Source organism: Corvus cornix, chromosome 3 (assembly GCF_000738735.6).
Source record: "Corvus cornix cornix isolate S_Up_H32 chromosome 3, ASM73873v5, whole genome shotgun sequence".
Classification (NCBI taxonomy): domain Eukaryota; kingdom Metazoa; phylum Chordata; class Aves; order Passeriformes; family Corvidae; genus Corvus; species Corvus cornix.
In genome coordinates this window covers 75,498,577-75,522,350 of record NC_047056.1, presented here as the reverse complement: position 1 = coordinate 75,522,350, position 23,774 = coordinate 75,498,577, and the positions used below count along the sequence as shown (strand labels likewise).

The following is a 23,774-nucleotide window of genomic DNA, read 5'->3' as shown; positions in this document are numbered from 1 at the left end:
GCGGGATGGATGGATGAGGGATGAAGGATAACCGGGGGAAGGGATGGAAGGGTGAAGGACGGATGGATGGGAGGATGCGGGATGCAGGGATGAGGGATGGAGGGAGACGGCGTAGAAGAATGAGAAAATGAAGGCTGAAGGACGAAGGGATGGAAGCACCGAAGGACAGAGGGCTGCCAGAGCAAGCGCCCGAGCTTCCCAGCTGCTCCCCCTGCGCTGCGCGCCCCCGCGCCGCTCCCGGTCCCCCCCCTCCCCGCTCCGCCGCTGCGCGTGCCCGCGCCCGGGGCTGACTCTCCCTCGCATCCTCCTCCGGCGGCGGCGACGGCGGCAGCGCCGGGGATGGGCAGCGAGAGCGCGCCCAGGAGCAGCCCGGGCCCCGCCGCTCCCCCCTGCTCCCGCGCCCGCTGCTGCTCCTGCCCCGCCGCCCCCCGCGCTCCGGGGGCAGCGCCGCCGCCGCGCCATCCGCAGCCCCCGCCTCGGACGGGTGAGTCACCGGGCCCTAAGCCCTCGCCCCGAAAGGCACCTGCCCTGCATCCCCCCCCATTCCGCTCCCGCGCCTCCCATCCCGGAGCCGCCCCGGGATGAGCGCTGGGGGAGCAGGGGGTCGCGGGGGAGGCTCCGCGCTCACCCCCTGCCCCAGCCCGGAGGGTCCCGGCCCGCGCTCCCCCCCACTCCGCGGGTGCTGAAGGTCCGCGGGGCAGCGGGGATGTCCCCGCGGCTCCGCCGGGATGCGCGGAAAGGGGCTCCCGCCCTGCTGCCCCTCCTGGGCACCGCTGTCCATTCCCACGGGGATTTCGCACAAGGGTGCACGGAGACCCCGACAGCCCCGGTCCCCCGCGGCGGCCAGGAGACCCCTGAGCCCCCTGAGCCCGCACCCCCGGACGCCCGGGGCGGCTCGGGGAGGGGGCAGAGCCTTAACTTTTGCAAGGGACCATTTGGAGGTGGGGAAGGAGGACCCAGCAGAATTGGCGGCTTCCCCGGAGTCGCCCCGGAGGGAGGTGGCAGAGGGTCCCGGTCCTCCTCCCGGAGCCGCCGGGTGAAGCGAAGCGCGGCCCTTCCCGCGGGGTTCGGGAGGCGGCTTCGGGCAGGGCTCAGCGCTCAAATGGACTTTTCTAACATCCCCCCCCCCTCCCCTCCAAATAATTAAATAAATAAAGTGACGGGGGGCGGGTAGAAGTCTGTGCTTGCTCTGCTTTCGCTGCTCAGAGCCGCGAGTGCAAACGACGGGATGCTGTGTCTGAAAAGGGTTTTCTGGTTTTTATGTGTCATGATGCACACGGCTGGTGGTAGCTAGTATAGTAACTATCTGTATCCCAATAGTTCCCTGTCGAAGGGTTGTTATGGCAGCAGCGCTCCCCGCTTCTTTTATTTTTTATCTCTGGCACAGAGTAATGTTAAAGACCTGGAAACTGCCTCAATTAAAAAAAAAAAAAAAAAAAAAAAAAAAGGCAGCCTCTTGCCTCTTTGCCAAATAGCCAACAAGTACAAATATAAGATTCACACTCAATCTTTACTCCCTTCTCCAGAAGCTGGTGCTGTGATAACGTTTATGACTGGAGGAGTCTGGGGGAAAATGTCTTTCCCCCCACACCCAATCCCTGCTTTTTGCTAAATTTTGTCGGAATTTTTCCTTGGTTGTGGCTTGTGCTTTTTCATGTGTTTCACTGATAACTTTTTCATACTGTTGTTTCTTACAGAGGGTCCCTTGGTCCTGCATTACACTAAAGGGTAAAGGGATTCAAGTGGTCTCACATACAAGTAAAGCACATCATTTGCAAAAACTTGTAATTCTGTAGATTTTGCTTTTCTGTACAAGTCACAGGATGATAGTTTTCTCCTTGCAATGCAAAGAGGAATCTCTATGAGAGTCAGAATGGTTTCAGCACATCTTACCTGCCACAGCTGGTGGCAGTCTGAAACAATAAGATTTAAAGGCTATTATGGAAGTAAGTTTCTCTGTCATTTTTAATGGTCAGCCTGTTGTCAGTCAAAACACATATAGTTCTAAGGGAAACACTGATTCTGATTTCAGTTTAGTCAGGTTTTTGGAAACACTGTTTAAACCCTGAAACCATTGATGAGGATGGATGTTAAAACCACATAAAATTGGTAGAGGGTTATACCACTTTGCCATTTTTACTCTGCACTTTTATAGATACCATTTGTTGTCTTCAACCAGAGTTTGTTTGGGTAGAGATTGAGCAATAAATGATAAGGACAGCGGATTTTTTCCTGGTTGCCTCCTGCGTTTTTACTTATAGCAGAATATTTGAAGACTGATATTGATATTGCAGAATGAAATGTTATTGAATTGTGATAGCTTGTTTCCAATTGTACATTTTGAAATAAGTTTCTCTTATCAGTAGGAAAGCAACACAAATGTGTAAATGTTTATTTAAGGATGAAAAAATGCTGTCCCAGGGTGATTCATGCATAGAAATAGGCTGGATTCAGGTTAAATACGTGAACTAAAATAATGTAGTGTAAGTGATCCGTAACTAATTTTCACTGCTTATAATGAAAACTCCTGTTATCTTCGAGCTGGAATTTAGAGATGCTGGAGGAGAGACAAAGAACAGCAAAATACATATATTTAATGATAGACTAAATCCTTGAATAAACATCAGATATTTCTGAGGGAATGCAAGGACTTTTCTTAGTATAACTTTGGTCATGACTCTGATCCCAGCTAAATCAGTTTGAGATTCTCCCCAGGCACTGCTGTGAGCAGAATCAAAGACATCCCTGCTATCCATTTTTGAGGAACCGGGACACGAAAAGATCATTTGTCATTTTCCCCATTATCATATCTGGAAGGGTTTATTTTATGTCTCATATGGAATATTCCACACTTTACCCTCCTAAGCAGTGCTCAGGCCTATAGTTCTTACCCACCCAGAGAGCTCAGCTGAGATAATTCTTGTGGGAAAGAATAATACATGTATTTCTAGGGGCAGCTTTATTGTGACCAAATAATAGTCATGTTTACTGGAACAAGGTTTGACTTTGAATGATATTTTCATATTTGATACCACTAAAATTTCATATTAGGGAGTGGGAATAACATGTTTCTTAAAATAGTGTTATTCGCTTAAAGGTTCTGATATGAAAGGACTAGATTAATTTAATCGAGATGGAGGGTAGTTGTGTCTATCTTTAGTGATTAAAAATATCCTTAGTGATTTAAAAATAACCTTAAGTTGTAATAAAGAAAAGACAAATTTGGACACTCTGAAAAGGGTTACAAATGAAGTTATTTGATACAGATTGCGCTTATTTAACAGAGTTAAAATGGAACAAAAAAGAAAGCTGGCAAAAACAAGTCATCATGGGAAAAAGTACAGTATAAACCCTGAAAGAGTGGCAAAAATTACCCAAGAGACTCCAACTTTGTTTGACTCCCTTAAGGGAGTCAAATGGAAAAAGCCCCATTGATTTCAGTAAACATTAAAAGCTCAAGTATATGCTAAGAGAAGATATGGGTAATTCAACTAAGTACCACAAGAATTCAGAGTGATAGTTCCTAAAATCAGATTAGAAATGTATGGGCTTTCTTCAGTTAGAAGGAAGTCCTGACTTCACTGAAAATGAATTGGAGGCTTGCCATCTATTTCTCTGGGCCAAAATGTTAACCTGAGAATAATGTTTCAAGTGACTTTTGAAATACGCTGCATGTTATAGTTAATCTGGTTTTAATTTGTGTGATATTCTATTAAAATGAGGTTGCCTTTGCCAAGATCAAGTTATTAATTAGTTATTAGTAACCATTTTCCCTTTCTTTTTACATTTTTTTAAATGTCAGTTTTTCAGAAATGGAAAGAAATACAAAACAGTCTTCCTGCAAGACTGCACTCATAAGCTGAATAATTCAAAGCCTGTACTGTCACAGTGCAATCAAATTTTTAATATGATGCTGTCAAAGTCATAAAAAAAGAAAATCAAATGTGACATCATAGAAGACAATGTATATAGCTGACATGACATCCTAATGTTTTAATTTCCCTGTGTTATATTTATTGGTTAATAAAGATAGACTTTTCCTTCTTTCCTCTGAGGAAACTCCTAATACAACATATTAAATATTTCCAAAAAATGACTATATTTTCATTAAAATATATGTAAATTTTGTGAATTCCCAAATATAAAGGAGATTAAATCATTTAAAAGGTAATGTAAGGCCTTCACTGGGAAACAGAACTAATTTGGGGCTGATGAGAAAAAATTATTGTCAGACAAATTTTCTGGAATATAGTAGGTATTATCTCAACAAAGGACATTTTATTAATTGTTCCTAACTATGGATGAACCTCTGTCTAAAGAAAGAAACTAAGGCACCCTTGCACTCAAAAAATATAGTAATTTCTTTCTGCAGAAATAAACTTTTTTCTGCTGTTTTTCTTCCTAAATTAAGTATATTTAATGCCAATGAAAAGTACTAAATTATCAGAATGGAAAATAAAACTGTTTTCGCCCAGTCTTTGTGGATCACATGAAGCAACAGTGCAGTGTGGTGACCCCAGAATGATCTGCCATTTCAGCCTGGTTTGGCTGGCTTCTTGACAAGGAGAAAATATTTGCCCACCAAGATCTTCCAGGTGGCTAAGGACCAATTTGCTCCAAGAGAGCGGTGTACTGAGGAAATTTGTCTGGAATGGGATTTTAGTTGATAACCTCATCCTCTGTCATCCTCAAAGAAACCAGCCCTGGTTGTGACTCCATGGGACCTAACTGGATCCCACAAGGAGCACAGCATCAGTGCTTTCAGAAGTGCCAAGTGCTATCTCAAGATCCTCTAAGAAATGGAGTGAAATACCAGTTCATTTCACACAGGCCACAAAACAGCTTTCAAATCTCAATGATTTTCCGTCACTGCTGCATGTTCGCTGTATTTGAATCAGTGAACTAGAGGTGAAAGGCTCCAAAAATGTGATTACCAGTCCCCTGAGACATTTAGTTCTTCAAGGATATCTTACTGGAAGTACTTATTTGTATTTCAGAAACTGGGGCAGAGAGAAATGAATTAACAACACACAAATATTATTCATTTGTTCTAAAAAGTGCTTTCACAGATATTTTTGGGGGGGTGGGGTTGATGTTTTTTTGTTTGGTTGGTTTTGGTTTTTATTATTTTGTAGACAGACTGTTTACGCCAGGTATTTGATTCTGGAATACATATATAATCTGTGAGCAAACAGCCTCATAGATTTGTATTTCTTTACCACATAATGCTGCATTTTTCATCTGACAGTAAACAATGATTTAACCATACACTCCCCTACCTGGCTAAATTGAAACATTCCAATACTGTTTAGTATGTTGGGTTTCCCCCCCCCCATATCTGCCACTAAAAGATCAATTAAAAACGTAAATGTAAAATCAAGTGTAGACTGAATGAACATCTGTTTTTTATCATGGATTATTTTGTCTAATTTAAGCCTAGTACTCTTTTGGAAAAAAAAAATCAGCTTAAAACTATTGTAATCATTTTATGCTACAGTCCAAACCTACTATGTAAATAATGCTACTGAATTAAGGAAAGCCACAAACACTGAAAATTAATTGATAATCCATCAGTTCAAAGGTCTCTTGTCTTTTCTACAGATGTCTTCTTCCTCTTAGATTATCCAGGACAGCTACTACAAGAATTTCAAACCAAGAAAGTGTGCTAGAGCTGAAATTGCAGGAAAGACTGTTTTCCCATTCCAGTGTTAGAATGAAGGTGAGAGGCAGGGATCCATAAGGTCTGAACTTTGAAGGTCACGATGACATAAAACATATGCTCTCTTCAAAATTATTTTTCTCATTGAGGCAATGAGTATGGGCTTTTTAAATTTTGGAATATTGGGGGGTGGGGAGGGGAGCAATTTGTATTTGTTGAGAGCATTTATTTTTATAATTAAGCAGTGTTAACTCCCTGTATATTCAAAGACTTTCTTCAAATGAGTCACCACATCATGTGAAGTCAGGTACCAACAGCAGTACCCAGAGCACATTACAAACCAAGGACAGATGGATGCAGGTGGCAAGGAGACCATGCCAGACACCACGGGGTGAAGCAGGCTCACAAAGCAACAAAAACAGTTTTCTCTGTTTATCAGCATGACATTTCAAATTTCAAATATCTCCTTTTGAAATTAAAGACACAGATTCAGAAGTCCTCAAAAAACAGTTTCTTCACCAAAATGTTTTGGATAGACTGAAAGGTAAAATATTGTAATGGACATACCAGCATATCAGAAACAATTTAAATATTTCATTTTTTGAGGTTTTTCTTCCAAACTAAAACCAGCAAAATTATTTCAATTCTGGGAAGCAAAGTGAGGGGAACTCATATTCTGACAGAATAGGATTTCAGTAAAGATTCTTCAGTGGCTTGAACTAGAGAAGAAACGCCTTCCTTAAAATTGAGGTTGTGGTGAATGAAGGCACCAGTCCCAAAATTGTTTGTGTAGATGCAGAGCTTGGGGCATGTGTGTATTCCAATAAACTGACTGATTGTGTACATCAAGTTACTCATGTGACAGGTACTTTCACTTTATCAGAATTGAGTCCTTGCTGTATGGCAAAGCAGTGAAAAGTCCTGTCTTAGAGGGAGAGGGTAAAACTTATGGTAGAATTTGATCTGGAATTCTCCATCAAGATTATTTTTCAATGGAAATAGTTCATGCTTTGAAATTAGAATCGGCATTAGTGTGGGTCAGTAATAGAAGACCACTAATTTAACTTGAAAAACAGAAAAACATAGTTCTGCAATTTAAAATTTGAAATGGGAAATATTTTACGGCCACTACTGCTGAGTATTGCATTTAAATGGAATGAGAGGACACCCAACTACACTTAGAGAGCAATCAAATTATTGCCTGTATGTTATGTTTGGAATAAAATTTATCAGTCAAGGCTATCAACCTAGGCTATACTGATTTTATGATTTATTTAAGCTGACAATAGAAGTTTTTCACAAACTTGCTGCTTAAGACTGTTATTCAGCAGTTCTAAATACCTGTAGTTTAAAGGCCAACGTTTAAGCATAATGAAGTTAGATTGCTCTGACACAAATGCTAATTAGTTTCTTGCAGCTACCAGACTTTTAAAGAGTTTTTAAGCAACCTCATTTAGATGAATGGAGAAAGAAAATGCAGTAGTATCCAACAAATGCCATTTGGGAACATAACAAGCTTTCTAATTCTAGAACTTGCAATAATTAGGAGACTTTCCAGTGCAAATGTTTGCCACAAACAACACTCACCTCAACCAGCTACACTAAGAGACAGCTGATGTCCTACATTCAGTATTAGGACTGGTATTAGGGTTGGAAGGTAGGAGCTCAGGGAAGGGATTGAACTTCACTGCTTGGATGGTCTCCATGCCTTCCCTACAGATGCTTGTCGGCCACCCTGTCTGGGCAGCATGCCTGGGGAGCAGGGGAATGACCAGCTGCCTCCCGAACAGAGCTTCCTGGGGAACACAGCCAAAATTTCCAATGATTTGACCTCACCGAGCCTCGATACTCTGTACATAGCTTCCTACCTGCTGGACCTTCAGCACTGGCCTGCATGCCCACCTGCAGCAAGCTGACAGCATTTGAGATTCAAACTAAAGAATATTTAAAGAGAAAGCAAAGAGAAATTTTCAAAATGACACTTAAAATACTTTGGCAGTTAAAATGCATATAGCTAGAAGTGGGTTTCCTGAGGCCCCATTGAGATGAAAGGTCTTCTTTCCACAGACATCCTAGGGAAGGCAAGTGCAAATAGATTAAAGCATCTGTATTTTAAAGCAATCATAACAAAAAAAAAAAATTAACAGCAATAATTACATCAGGTTTATAGATCTTTCCAGATAATAGATGTTTAAGCCTTGCATGGCAAATGGTACCAATATTCGATGGGAAGGAATGCCAAACTGCTTGCACTGGAGTGAAACACAGCAGCACTGCTATGAAACTCAAGGCTGAGAATTTTTATACTGTTGGTAATATCCAGCATGAGTCTGAAAATAATTTAATTTCATGCAGTCATTGAAATAAATAGGAAGATGGCTGCTGTGTGTGTGTACATGCAAACTACAGTATGAATGAATCAACTCAATTCAATAAAAGGAGAGAAGTAGAGTCTGTTATGTTATCAATGAAGCGCTCAGCTATATGAAAACATGATTTAATTTATGGAAATTTTACAGTTTCACCAGTTCTCCAAAAGAACAAAACCATAAATTGAATGTTTAAGAAGTGGATCTTTTTTAAGTCAGTAATTCTGCTTTAGGTAATCTTAGTGGCAGGTAAATTTAAAAGATTGATTATGATCAAACCAAACCAATTTGTTACTTCTTTATGATGGAAAAGACACTGCAGTGGAAAGGAATGTCAGAAGAGAAACTTGAAAAATACACTTCTTTCAAAACTATTTTTCTTGAAATTTGCACAATTCCAAGAGGTTTTTTGGTGTAAAAATATGAAGTTGTCTTTTATTCTTCCCTGAAAAAAAATTTCATGCAGCTGTAGATCTACAGGAAGTATATCACATCCCATCAGATGTTACTGGGAAAACCTGTAGCTTTCTGTGTTAAGGTATATAACAGCAGTAGTCTAATCTCTGTGTCTTAACCATATAATTAGTCTGTATGTATGTGTGTGTGTGCATATACACACACATATATGCATATATATAATTCTTTAGTGTATATATACATATATACACATACATACATATATATATATACACACACTTATAAAGGAATATTAATATATATATATAAATATAAATATGTGCATACACATAAATACATACTTCTGTTCTTCCTGGTGCGCAATAGCAGCTGATCTCCTCAGGCACCCTACCTGGTTAAAATCCTCCTCCCTGAAACTCAGCAGTTTTGGGGTTTTTTTCCCAATAGAGCAATTTACTGTGGTGGATTTATGAAGTGATCTTTTTTTTCTTGAACTTTGTTGGACTGGCCTAATTTGTAATTCTTTTTGCTCACATTACCATGCAGGTATTTGTTCCTTTCATTGGGTTGCTATAGAGTAAGTAACTTTGATGTTTGTGCTCTGTATTTGTAAGTGCTTAATGCTGTGAAATGGTTATGGATTATCTATAGTTTTCAGATAAGTAGAAGAAAATGACTCCAGAATTATCCCTCCCTGGAGATCAGAGATGCACAGTTACAAATGGAAGCCAAGGCTCTAAGTTCCCAATCCCCCAGCCCCAGCCATGCCTCCTCATATATTACAAAATTGGTTTAGCACTGATTTTCCCCAAAATATGGGCAACAATTTTGATGCCATGAAGGGGAGGTAATATGTGATAATTCGTAGGCTACTTCACCAGCAATGAGTAAAGGCTGGTAAAGACTTGAGAAGATAGTCTCAGATCAGTCTAGATAGCTACCTACTGGTGTGTATATATTTGAATGGATACAAAATGATCTCTCTCTCTATATATATATGGTATGTATATTTTTTTAAGCTTTCTACAAAGTATTACTTCAAAATAGTATTTTCCTCCTGATTCTTTACCACCTGTTCTCTTTTCTAGTTCGTTCCCTCTTGGTCATTACTTAACATTTCCTTAACTTCTGTGACACTTTCTTCCTGCATTTTGTTCCTCATAATTGTTTTATTTCAGTTCTTAATTTCCATCTTATCCTTTGTATCATTTCCCCAATTATGCCTTCTTATTCAATTATTGAAAAGTTATTTTATTTACCGTAAGGAGAAAAAAAAATGGGGGAAATTTGAAGTTTTCATTAACAATTATCTGTGATGAACGAGAGCAAAATCCACACAGAGACTTACAACTCTGTAAAGGTTTTTAGGCAGCAGAAAATGTGACTTGGATGTTTTTGTCTGTATTAGCAACCAGTTCAGCACAATAGGAGCAGAGCAGTAGATCAAAGCATCTGGTGTGGAGGTCCTTATATTTAAGTATGTGATCAATATGTTTTACCACAGACTAGATCCAGTTTGTTGTCTCAGACAAAATTTTAGTTGATAACTTCATCCCTGAAAGCAGTTTGAGGCTATTTGAAGGACTAATAAATTCAGATCCTTTCGTCCCCACTGCAGGTTATAGTACATTTGGTACAGACTGTAAGCAGAGCTTCCAGTTTACTTTGCTTCAAAAGAAATCCAACCCATGCACACCAAGGCTGCTTTCAAACCTCACCAATGTACGGCAGCTGGGATTCACTGCAAACCAACACCGGGTCTCCCAGTCAAATGGCAGTCTCCTAGGTTACCAACAACAAACTCCACCACCTTGTCCTGAAATTGCACAATCTTAACTCAGTTCTTAGTCTTCAAATTTTTATTTGCTTCTGTCCCCAGAAGAACACTAAGTCTTCTGAAGAGTGAACAAGTCTGAGAACTGTAAATATTTCATTGTTCTGGCTCATGGACTAGGTACTGCAATCAGTTACTCATTCTTTGGGCAGCTGCGTCAGGCGCTAGGCTAAAGAGTCATTCACCACTATTGTGGGGGCAAGTAAAGATTTATTTCCCTCATTCTGATCATGGTTCCTATAGGTGTGGCCAACAGTTTATCTTGATACGGTCTCTGGGAGTAGTAGGTTGCAGTGCCACAACTACAGCAGGAAATCAGCAGAATTGAACTCAGACTGTCAATATTTTGACTGGCAAATCTAATCACGATGTCATTAGGAGAACACCAGCACAATTCTTATCCTTTTATTTTAAAAGAAAGCTTGATTCCATTTCTTTTTCCCCTCCCTCCAGTTTCTAAAAATAAGTTTACTTTGCTAACAAAATCTGAAGCCTGAACAGATAGATGCACCTCTTTTTAATCTTACACAGGGTGCTTAACTTCCAGCTTGGTAAAATTTGAAACAGACTTAGTGATTAACACTCTCCTCTGTATCAAAATTCCTCTTCAGTGCCATGAAAATACATAGTTCTCTGGGTTTCCCACTACCCAGTCTGTACCATTTACCTTCCTGGGGGGTACTCATACAGCTCATAAACACTGAAGTACAGATGTTTCATCCAATGTGAGGACAAGACACCAAAAGTGATGCAGTGAATTGCTCTGCCTTTTAGTACCCTAACTTTTTTTTGGATGCAACCATCAAGCATTGCAATGTCTAACTGACAGGTGCTTTGTTTATAAAGACTATCTCTACCCTGAGTTAGGCTTCCTGCACAAAGCACAGGAGATAGACAGCTAAGAGGGGCAACCATAGAAATCATCAAGCAGAAGGAAGAATAGCTTCAAGGAAATATGGGGGGACAGTAATACACGTAAAACCTAAGTTTTTAAGGTATCTGCTTTCAGCACTGGGGAGGTCTCTACTGTCCCCTGAAAATAAACAAATAAGGCCAATCTGCCTTTTCTCCAAAATTATTCGAACATGCTGCTAATTGATGCCCAAATATCCAGTAATTAGAACACTTGACACTGAGGTGGATGACCTTTTAAACACATACCCACACTCCTGAGTTGAGAAAAAATTTAACTCACAGGCACTTTCAGGTCAGAAATGTGCTCTAGCTACTCACTGAATGGTTATTTTGGGATGAAGTCAGTGACTTTCTCCCCTTGAAACCTTGCCAATTTGGATAATTGATTAAATAACTAATGAAGCTGGAACTTAAACCTGACCCCCTTTCTTCACAGATGAACAGACTAACATTGGTCTGTGGAGTGAATTGCTTGCCATTTGGCTGAATAAATATTTAAAAGCAAACTGAGTAGTTCCAAGAGGGGAAAATTAAAAAGTTGTCCTGTCAAATAACAAATACTTCCTGGTTAATGGGAACCTTCTGGGAGGCAGGCAATCTTAAGTCTGATACTCTCTGTAGATCAGATGAAGTGGGCTTGTCTGTTTCCCAAGAGGGAATTTAATATTCTGCAGTTTCAGAAAGTCTTGCTTCTCCATTTTTTTTTCCCCATGCATGTGACATCTGCTGTGGCAAGCATGGTCTCAGAAAATATAGTGGTCCTCTCTGTGAGTTGAGAGTGCTACCTCTTGCAAACAAGTTCAGCGTCCAAGAACCTTGGCAGGGTCAGGTTTTGAGGGAGCCTGCTGCATGAGCACCATGAGCTTGGACTGTGCTGTAGTTGTGTGGAGGCTGGAAAGTGTTGGTGGTGTCTGAATGCTCAACTTGGTATTGTGCAAAGCAGCAACTAAATCCCTTGATAGAGTTGGTACTCAATTTTAGGGTTTAAAAAGCAACGCTTAGAAATACAGAAAGGTACTAATAATGGAAACATTCCATAAATTTAACATTTTAGAGCAAGATCTTAGTATCCAGTTTGGGGAACTAAAGATCTCTCTCCTTTCACGTAGGAGATATGGTGTAGTGAGTGATAATATGGCTTTCCATCATTACTTCGCCACTTTGTCTCCATTTGTTGTCAGAAGGTATTCAAGTGGCAAAAGCATAAAATAAGTTAATGTCTAAAGGAGTAGAAAAATGTTTTCGTTCAGGGAACTAGGCTTCAGATGAAAGTTAATATCACTTCCCACAAATAGCTGGTTTTGACAGACTATTTACTCAAAAACATCTTTACTTTACTAGTCCTTTACCAGTTGCTCTTCCTGTTTAAGATTTTTAAGTCTTCATGGCTCCTGTGTCCTTGAAAGCAGCTCTGGATTAACATGATAGTTCAACTTAATCTAATATAGTTTTTACATTTTATTTTACATAGGTTTCTGTAGCACTAAAACTGATTTGCTGATGTCCTTAAAAATGTAATTTATTCAAGTTCAGGTAGGCATTTATACTTCCTAATGCTCCTTGAGCAATTTTCAAATCATAGATATAATTTCAGAGGAAACTCTAATGTTTGGGTAAGTCTTCCCTGATATGGAAAATGGAAGAAAACCAACCCTTGACATTTATTATTCCCTGTTAAAATGAAACCTTTCTGAAGCAGGATTAAGTTGACAAGAGCATTAGGATTTCCCAAATATTTATTTTTTCAATGTCTGCAAAAATATCTGCAATCTCTTGGCGGTAGGCAGGCAGGAAGCTGCCTTCACCTATTAATCTTTTACGACTTCCTCTAACCCAAAGCAATATGTTTTCATGCAAAAAAATGTATCTATCTTTTAACAGGTTGGAAAATGTTATTTTTCTGATTATAATATGTAGCTTCTTTGTTACATGTGTAATTCCTTTTGGATGAGTACCTTGCAATTCTTTGATAGACTTGGATTCTTCCTGGACTAGAATATATCTATTCCACAATATGTTAATCTTTCAAACTAGTCTTTCTTTATGTCTCTCTGTGACTTTTGGAAAGTGTATATTTTCTTTCTGAAGCACAGATATGCCAGAATGGTCATTCTTTCCTGTTAAGAGTCAAATCCTCAGCTGTGGATTGGGTGCACATTAATACGTCTGGGAAAGCCAAATTTAAATATTTGCATTTTGAAATCCCTGAGTTTTCTTTAAAGTCAATGAGTTAAGATAGAGGTGTGCCTCTGACAGTTAAGTATTTAATTAATTTGAAAAACAGCCTAACCTTCCATGTGAAGCCACATAAATTTTCAATTTAAATACAAATATGGCACTGTATTTTAATCCCTGTATTTTTTTCTCCTTTTTTTAGTAATAATCTGCACCTTTCCTTCTCATCTTCTGTATCTTCTCATCTTTTCTAGCAGTATTTTATCACTCAGGGTCATGATCTTACTTGAAATATATATAATTGACCCAAAGTTGTGGGCCTGGAGTGGTTCAAAATGCACCATGAGTGATTTTTCCCTCAGGTAACTTTAGCTGCCAAGAAGTCAGCTAATCTTCAAGGATTCTTCTGTAGTTAGGAGAGAGAAAGCCATCACTGCACTTTCTCTTAGACCCCTGTCTCTTAGAGTCCCTCCCTCTATATAGAGTCTATATGGCGCCACAGAGGAGCTTCAGTGAGTACCATGGAGAATATGCCTGATTCCTTTTTAAAATATGGCAGCATTAGTTCGGACTATAAATTATATTACTACAAGACTTTCAGTTTCCAGTGTGGTTGACCTGGGTTATGTGTAGAGAGCAGGAAAGGAGCCAGATGAGCTTGCTGTGCCTCCCCTGCAGTTGTGAAAGCAGAGGACTGTGGCACAGAGATATTTGAGCTGGCAGCACAGAAGCCATTGTGGAGCAGCACAGCTGTGTTCATGCAGCACTGCACACTGAGTAAAGAAACACTGCTGAAACCAGCTTAATTCACGGGCAGAATACAAAAATTCATATGAATTTTTTTATAGCAAATAGATTCTAAAAAGTCCATTATTTAGCAAGCTTCTTCCAGATCACCACGTTCTTTCAGTTTCTAACTTGGTTTTTGACAGGTCATCATAAAACCTCAGAGACATCTCAGAGACAGCTCATACAAGCCATTTGCTGCTTGACCAGAGTATATGGTCTCCTGAGAAGCAATGCGATCACCCTCCAACTTCTACATTTATACACATCTATGTTAAAGTGTTAAAGAACATGTTAAGCAAGAAAAAAGTGAGAACATCATGATATTCAGGTTTGGAGGAGTAATTCAACTTAATTAAACTACAGAAAAGTCCTTTTGCTGTTTTTTGTTAATGAATGCATGCTGAATGCTAGTAGACAAGTGCATGTCATTAATTATTCCTAAACCAAAAGGATACACAACCTAAATACTGCAATAAATGCCCACAGTGCCATTTCAAATAAGGTTTTCTGAAGCTTTTAATGACATAGCAATACTTCTTTTAGAACCGCAAGACTATGGAGGATAAAGCTGCAATGTTTTCTGAAAGCCTGAGAAGCAAGTCTGGCTTTCTGTACAATCATTATCATTTTGCCAGCTGAATAGATGTCATTTAAGTTAGACCCTCTAATATTAGTGCTACACAGGGTTTTGTAAGAGAAAGTGTCTTGACTGTGTAGAATCAAATTTGTGTTTGCCAAGAAAAATGTCTTTACATTGGTATGGAGACTGGTCTCCGTTTTGGTTTACTACTCTTTTTCACAAGTATAACTCTGTTTTGTTTCACCTAAAAGTACTTCTATGTTGGGAAATGGCAATCTGTGTGTACAGAAATCCTAAACCAATAAACATGGGGCTCAGCTAATTTTAAGACTCATTCTCAGCATAGATGAGCTGGGAGCTGACCTTCTCTGAGGGAACTGCTAGTGCCCCTCCCTGAGAACTGTCAGGAGAGCATGAGCTTTTGAATTTGTTCTATGGTCCCTTTGCACCAGGAGAAAAGCATGGAGACAGCAGGTTGAGATCCAGCTCTGTCTTCTTGGAGCAGAAAGGTGACTCTAGTTCTTTCACACACATATTGGTTTCTTATTGGACTTCTGATTTAAAAGTAACAAGGCACACAAAATAAGGGAACTAAAACTGGTTTTATAGCAGCAATATCTTTATACTGACTTTACTCCTAAAAATTCGCTGCATAGTTTTCCTACCACTTACGGGCACATGAAAGGGCTGGTGATACCTAATCTCATTATTCTGTGATATATGCTATGATTTTTTTTCTCTTAATGCTCTAACTTAGAAAATTATAGTATTGCATTAAAATCTAAAATGCCATTAGACAGAAAAAAAAAAAAGAGAGAGAGCTAGAAATATACACACAATAATAGTACACTTTTTATGCAAAATCCTTTCCAGCTGCTAAGCATATTATTGTCTTCTCTGTTCTGTTAGCAAACAGATACTGTTTAAAGTATTTAGGTTACAGTAGATGTTTTAGCCTGAAACAAATTATGAACATATACTAATGTGAGCAATTGAACTTCTGTATCAGAGAAATTATAACTTTCAGGTGATGAGATGAGGGTAGGTGGAAGTTAATTAAGGTAATCATATCTGTAACCAGAGGATGATGAAGGATGATGTTTTTCCAAATCTTTACTTTCTAGATATCATGAGTGTAGATGGCATCTCTAAAATGCATCCCAAAGAAAAAAAGCAAACAAATCGAACCAAACCAAAAAAATAAAGCGAATTTTAAAAGTATTCACATGTCTTTCTTTTTGATTCACATAATTTTTGGGCACACCTCATAGTCTCATATGGTTTAAGCTACCATTTTTGAGCTCTTTTTTCAGTTCTACAATAAAATCTGTACCACTGAGGCAATTCAGATTGAGCCTGGAGAGTGATAATGAGTTTGACTGAATCCACTGAAGCTGGATAAAACTGTGCTTCAAAAATGAGATGGAATTTTCTTCTACTTTACACATACTCTTTGTATAATTTGACAAATCTTTAAGTAATTTTATGTTTTCTCGACCCTTTTCAGAACTATGAATTTGTGCAGAAATAAAGGCAATTTTTTGCCTTATAGAAGTTTTACTTCTTGTGATAAAAAAATAAGGACAGTAGGAATAAAATCAGTCCACTTCTACACAGAATAGTTTTCATGGGCAAGCTGTTAAGAAATTATCTTCTTGATATATAATTTGAACAATCTTAACCTTGGTGAATCTTAATCCAAATGTGCCTCCTGTACTTGGATGATCATATACTTAAGCAGGTAGTACTATTGACATCAGTGTGCCTACTCACCAGTAGGAATTTAAATCAGGGTGAGTAATCAGCATGGAAATGTCTGCGGCTATAATTATAATCTTTCACAAAGTAGTAGTCCCCTTGACTGTTCGTCTTGCTTCATAACTGAAGATAAGCCTTCTAGTTGAACCTTTGGTTAGTCTGTGTGTTTTTTGGTTATGGGATAGGGCGTGGGGAATTGGTAATGATGACTCACTATGACTTTATGCCATGAGCTGCAGCTTTCCCAGAGCAGCTGCTTTTTCTGATAAACATAATGCTCCACACTAGGCCTTTGATTTTGTGCAAATTTTACTTGCTCATTTGGTCTTGCTCTTTGTATATTACTGCTTCATTCATCACACCTATTCTACTGTATGTTTCAAGATGGTCAAGTATTTTCATCTGTGTTTTTTATTTTTCTCTAGCAGAAGTTGCTAAAGGTTTTATAAGCATGAGTGAATGCAGGTTCAAATTATACCTCACAAAAATAGTGGGAGAAAAGTGTAACTGTAACGAAAATAGCCGGGTGGGGGGCAGAATGCTAGGGGTGTACATGCTTCTACTGCAGTTTTAAATGCTAAATCAGTTGTATGAAGAGCTAAAGGTCTGCTGCACCATGAGCACATGCCACTTCTTGGAAACAGTTCCTCTGACTATAATTTTCCCTTGGAAAATACTCAAGTCCTTGACTGTGTGCTGCCAACATTCATTCTGAGCCCTCCATATGGACAGAGAAGGGATTGTTTAATATCTTCTGTGTCTGATGATTATCCACTTTCATGGGAGAGGTTCTTGTTTGAGTTTTGCCAAAGAAAAAAACGTAGCAGTAATTCCATCCCTTACACTTCATGTTTACTAAGTAATTTCTTTTATCATTAATCACAAAAGATTGTATCTGAGTTTTAGCTTTATGTATGTTTTATCAGTTTCAGGAACCAGTAACTCTGTAAGCATCTGGATTTTCTTCATGTATTACCAACGTTATTCTATAACAGATTAAATATATTATCTACTTGATAATTTTAGAAATTAATGCATTTTCCTATTTTTCTTGGTAATACCCACAAACAATAATAATTTTCATTTTGAATTTTATTCCCAGACTACATTCTAGACCCTGGTATTCTAAAGAATTATGACAACGGTGATTTAATCGTCATATGAAATACACGATTTTGTTTTTAAAATTTTTGGGAAAACTTTTGGTTTGCTTGAGATCATTGAATTTTAGGTCACCCTGTGTTTGATTTTGGTTTGGTCTTTTTTCTTACAGTCTTATTTAAAAGGGGTTTAATTCACAACTTTTTTTTTTTTTCATTTTTGGCAAATGGATTTTGGAAATGGAAACCCTCAATGCAATTCATTTAATGTGGTACCTAACTACTTTGTAGCCCAACTGTGTATTCTCTACATGACTTAGGGATCACCATGCTCTTGTCCTAAGCAGATAAATATAGATTTTTAGATAGATTTCATCTTTTGCTTTTGGTACAAGACTGAGGAAGTCCTTGAAGAATTTTGAGCATTGTGTTACTGCCCTTAAGAGCCAGTTCTCACACCACTGGATGAGATAGAGAAGACTAATACTGGAGCCCAGACTTCAGAGAATATTCAGTTTGGATATGTATTTTGAAAGGTTTTACCATCGTGATTGCATCTTGTGGTTTGCAGTTAACATAATTTTGCTCTAGGCATTGGCATGTGGTATTAAAGGAAATGTATTTTGCTTCGTGCTCTTCCTGTTGTTTCAGATTAGTAGTCTTCCATTTAAGGAGCCTCACAAACACCTAGAACGAGTACCAGGCCTCCAGGAACACCTTCACAGCCTCGCTCCCACTGCTCTGTATGACCCAGTTGCCTTGTGCAAGGTTGGAACATCAGTGATGTGTTGGAGCATCCAGACAAATAAACAACCCCTGGTGTTCTGAGGATTTGTTCCTCCCTGCTGCTGTGAAGCTGGAAATGCTGGGCTGTAGCAGCCAGCACAGCTCCCTTGGTACCCTCCAGGCTTTGCTGCAAACTCTCATCAGCTGGGGAACTGTCACAGGGAACCTACCACAAAGATAAAGGGAAACATTTTAACCTCACAGTCCTTCACTAACACCATGGAAGGTTTCCAAAATAGTTTTGGAAGATCTGGAAAAACAGATCTCCTTCTTTACACAGACTGCAGAACAAACCCTGTTTTCAAAGGAATTTAAAAGAGTTCTGTAACACCTGTCCTCTGAGAAATCCTGAACATGCACTGTTCACACCTGCTGAATAAAATTGTTTTCTAAACTATTCTCTAATGAAGGGAATGTATTTTTTCCCTCCAGATAAAAGAAACCTCATCCCAAAATATTTCACCATTGACATTAGTCATACTTATTTAAAAGGGTGTTTAAAAGTTGCATTCAATGTAATTTGATTTCTGTGTATTATGACCACTGTGCTGTTATCAGTCCATTCTCCAGATCTTGCCAGTTCTTGGTAAAAGCAATAAATTTCAGTCCTTGGAAAAGAACATTATTTTTATGACTGTGTCAAGATGAGTAAATTGGATTAAAAAAACAGGTTTTCTCTATATAGATTTGTAGTGATGCTAAATGAAACTGAATTATGCTGATTATGAATATATTTATTTTAAATAATGTGAAACTGCATGCATATAATTAGATCTTTAATGCTAATTTTAGAAAATTGCTTCAGTATGGTCAGCATAATCTATTTTTTTATCAGCACTTCAAATTTATTCTGGTTTTGATTATTACTATCTCTTTGCAGCAACAATAATTTTTATTTATTTAAGAAAGTAATTAAACACAGTTCAGCATATATTTTTGGAGGTAGTATAAAAAGCTCTTGCTGTGATACTAAATGTGAGACATCTGCTTTCTGGGTGAAATTATTGCACTAATGATTAAGAATCTATTTCTTTATTCTAACTTTAGAACGTTATTATCTATACAAATAGTATCATTAAAAAAAAAAACCAAAACAGTTTCTTAACAAGTTCCTTTGGAGTGGAGAAAACTTATTCTGCTGTTCACACAGGCTGCCTTCCAAAACATTTAAACTCCACTGATTGAAATAGAAGAAGAGTAAATAGAGCTTCAATAGCTAAAAGAATGGAAGTTTCCTTACTCTTTATATTAGATTTGGGGGAGTAGGTATGTGTTAGCTTGGCTTTTTTTCAAGGCATGGAATTTTTAGTGAATAAAAACAAGTTTAAGATGTGGCTTTTCAGATCTCTGTAGTTAACCCTGGACTCCTAAAATTTTACTGTAGTTGAATGATTATGAACGTGCCTGTATTGCCATTTCCTCAAGGAGGGAGCATTTTCTTGTGAACCCAGCCTCATGAAGTTTTGGGCTGGTTTGTGTGCTTTTTTTGTGTGTGCCTTAAGATTGAGAGAAACTTCTTTAATGAATTATAACTTTTTGTCCAAGAGGATTTGTCTCTTTATGATTAAAGATTTTTTTCCTTTAGAAAGAAATTACAGTGAACCTTTCATTCAGAGTGGGTGATTTAATGATCTTCCCAAGTTGTGTTAAAATGTAGGGAATAAAATTTTTTAAAGACTAGAAATAACAGCAGCATGTAACAAAGTGAAAATGTTCATCCAGAGAAGGGTCTTAAAGGAAATAATTAAAGACAGAAAAATTAAATAAAAACACTTTATGCTGAGCAAAGACAGAGAAGGAATAAGGAATGTTGAAGACTGCAGCAGCCACTGCACATGAATTGTTGAAAACACAATGGCTGCATTACAAAAATAATTTCTCAATGTGTTTCCAGTTAGAGAAATAGAAATTACCTTTAAAATTAGCAAGAAAGGAAGCATATCTGTAAAAATTAAGGATTTTAATATAAATTCTGAGGACTCAGTGATTTACTAAGAGATAAGTGCAAAATACCTGGCTTATGCAGCCTGCTCTCTGAATTATCCAGGTGCAAATTTCCCCCAAATTCCATGCAAAGCCTCCTTATGAGGGTAGTCACATAATAAGTACTCGAAAAGACTGAGCTGGACTTTGCTAAAAAACAAAAAAAAGACTGGCAGCAAAAGTGGTCATGTCCAAATCCATTCACTTATGGCAGTATCCCCCAGTCTGCCTCATTCTACAAGGAAAATCACTTTCCCTTTCCCCTTCCCACTTCTGAGAACAGGATCATCACCTGCATGATAATCCCATTTCTTCCTTCACGTTATGCATGAGATGACACTTATTTCAAATATTAAAAAATGTATGGTTGCTAGCTACCTTGCTTTATAGGTATTCCTCATTTCTCTTTTTCAAAGGAAAAATTTAAATTAGTTTTATACTAAAAGTGGGCTGTTCATCTTCAAGAAAACATGGAAGTGAGCACTGTCAGGTGATAGGACTACGAATAATTCCTACTTAGATACCCCTCTTTCATCTCTGTAGATATGGACTACTGCCAGTTTAAAAGAAGTCTGTTCCCTCAGCATGCAGAGTTTGATTAGCTAAATATTCCACACCAAACCTGTGGGGACCTGCAGTGTATGGAGTCCAGTCATGGGCCTAAAAAGACCTTCCAAATTCAGGAATCCCAACATATTTTGCTGCTCCAGAAAATTTAATAAATATTGTCTATTCAAATATATTTAAAGAAATCTGATTATGCTTTGGTTTAAGGATCATCACTTTCAGGTAGCAAGTATACTGAGAGTTGTAATTCTTGTATCCTGATCATGAGCATGAGGAAAATATTAGAGTAGCTGAAGAAAGCAGAACAGGAGGGAAATATCCAAACAAGAGGTTGGTTTTGACCCCATGAATTTTTGTCCTTGAGCTCCTTGCAGAAGCACATAACTCTATGACTAAAGCTGTCCAAAATTAATGAATAATAAAAACAATTTCCACTAGCTCTATTTAAAGCCAAATATGATAGGTGGTGCATTGTTTCTTTTTATCCTAGATAAGCAGCCAAATTAGCTCGAGGTGGGGGTACTGAATTAAGCAAAGTAGTGATTTCTAACTTTTGAATTATTAGCAAAGGCACAAATTCTTTCATCCTCCTTTGAGTCTTGCTGGTGTTCTTACTATCAGGGAACCATCTGCATAGTGTCTCTTCTGCAGTTATGACATTTGCAGTCTCCTTTGTTCTGTACCTTGTTTTAATGATCATAGTCTTAAAAACTCAGAGGAAATACCATATCGTCTCTCTGAGCCCACCTTCTTTTATTGTTTGATATTCAGCTTCGTTATCTCCCACCTTTAAAGGGTCAATGCTGCAGCCTGTAACCGATCTTTCAGCTTGGGAAATCTGAGGCACTGTTACAGCATTCAGTTTTGTTCTGTTTTGCTGCCCTTACTTGTGACTAGGTAGAGCTTTTCCCATTCCTGAGAAGCGCTGAGCCTCCTGTGAATAGTTCCCTTATAAAAGTGTCCTTTGTCTAAGGTCTTCTCACTCAGCAGAATCAGCAGTATAATAAAAATGTCAGTTTAAGTTTTAGTAGGTAATGCTTGACTTTTTTAACAAGACAGGAGCACTCAATGTTGAAGCCATCAAGAAAGAAAATGTCTTTTCATGACCACTGGAATTAGAGGGCAGGGACAGTGAGGGAGAGAGCAAAGGGTGGGAAACTGGCTTTGTTCCAAAATGAGAAAAAGCTACATTTAAGGAAATAATTGAAAGATTTGGCATTACTTTGAAGAAGTAATACAGCATATCCTTTTTAAATGAATAAAACCTTAGTGTATAATAGTCCTATGTGAAAAATGCAGAAATTAGTGTTTGAAGTATCAATGCATGAATTCACAAATATTTTAAAGAGAAAAACAGTGAAAACACAATTGCCATCTGAGTTTAATACTACAAACACATGTACATAAGGCCAATTATCTTCAACGAAGTAGCATTAGAAAAAAGAAATGAGGAAACTTTAAAAAATTAACATCTTGTCAGCACACTGACTTCACTGCTTGCTTAATAGAAAAGTCTGTTATCACTTTTATTTCCTTTGAGGATAGGGAAGAAGCTATTACAGTGTAAAATCCCTCATGCCTATGAGAAAAGAGCTGAAAATAGGTTGAAAAATGTGGGGGGAAAGCAGGCATAATCCAAACTAGTTACTCTCAGGAACACTTCATTTTTTTATATCCCAGCTAATGATACATTTTGCACATTTTTATGTTTACCTAAAGAAGATGCTTATAGTATTTTGTGTAAGCACAGAAAGGAAAGAAACTGAATTATAGGTGGTTTGAAGAGAACACCAACAATTGCTGCATAAGGCATACTTAAGCAAAGATATTCAAATTCAATAAAAAGGGGCATTCTGATACATACTAATAGTGTGTAATTAACAGAGTATCATAGCTGAATCTGTGACATACCACAAAGGCTAAATATTGTTTTGTGTGCCTAGAAACATGTGTGGGAGGCAAGAAAAATAAGAGCTGTTAATCACAGAGGCGCAGTGAAACTTGTCAATAACAACCTCACAAAGGGCACAACTTTCATCATCTTTGTATCTAATGGCTGCATAATGTAGGATGATTAATGTAAGGTAATAATTAATGTCCCCTGGGAATAGGGGTTTGTGCTTAGGATAGGTAGAAGTGACTGTCGAGTGACTGGCAATATTTATCTTGCTCTAAGACATGGTTTTGCTTTCCATTTCCGTGAGCAGGCCTGGCATAGCTGTGTGCTCCCAAATATTGAAAGCCTGTGTGATGTCTGGTCTTGAGACAAGAAGTTCAAAACATATTTCAAGGGGTGGTCAGCGCCAAAATGGGAATTTGCATCTATGTTGCCAGGGAGGCAGAGATGTCTCTGCTAGTGATTAGGGCTTTTTACAGTAAGAATAAGACTGGAGTGTTGAAGGTTATCTAGCAGGGAATGATAAGGGGAAGGATCTGGGATGTAATGGAGAGGCACATATAACAAGAATGCCAAACTCATTGTTCCCAACTAAGCCTTCTCACTTCTTCCTCCATGGCTTTCTACATGAAGAAGTCAAACACAACAGCTGGCTTTATATTGATTTCTTGTTTTATTGCCTTGGCTGCTTCCTTTGGCTGCTTTTTCCATCTCTTGTATGTTGACATATTTTCACTGCAAAGTTCAAAATGCAGCAGGAAACAAAGCACATAGCAATGTATGGCATAAAAAGGTGATTGAAGAGCTGTTGTCAATGAAAAAGGGAATAAGTCAAATTAACATAGAGAATAAGCAGAGAAAACTAGCCAGACAGCTGATATCGGTCTTACCAACTGCTACTGAATAAATAACTTATTTTGATTGGAAGTGGCTGAGAAACCACCA

General features: G+C 38.4%; 1 protein-coding gene across 4 annotated transcripts in view; it reads left to right on the top strand.

The window, feature by feature from the left end:
• The window catches only part of FUT9 (fucosyltransferase 9), a 103,539-nt gene that overhangs the window by 1,319 nt on the left and 78,446 nt on the right, over positions 1–23,774 (top strand). For 2 of the 4 annotated variants that reach the window (XM_039569602.1, XM_039569600.1), the window contains exon 1: positions 433–484. The exons of the other annotated variants lie outside the window; for them this stretch is intronic. The gene's annotated coding sequence lies outside the window, so the exon portion shown is untranslated. Of the gene's footprint in view, positions 1–432; positions 485–23,774 lie in introns of those variants that run through there. 4 annotated transcript variants of the gene reach the window in all.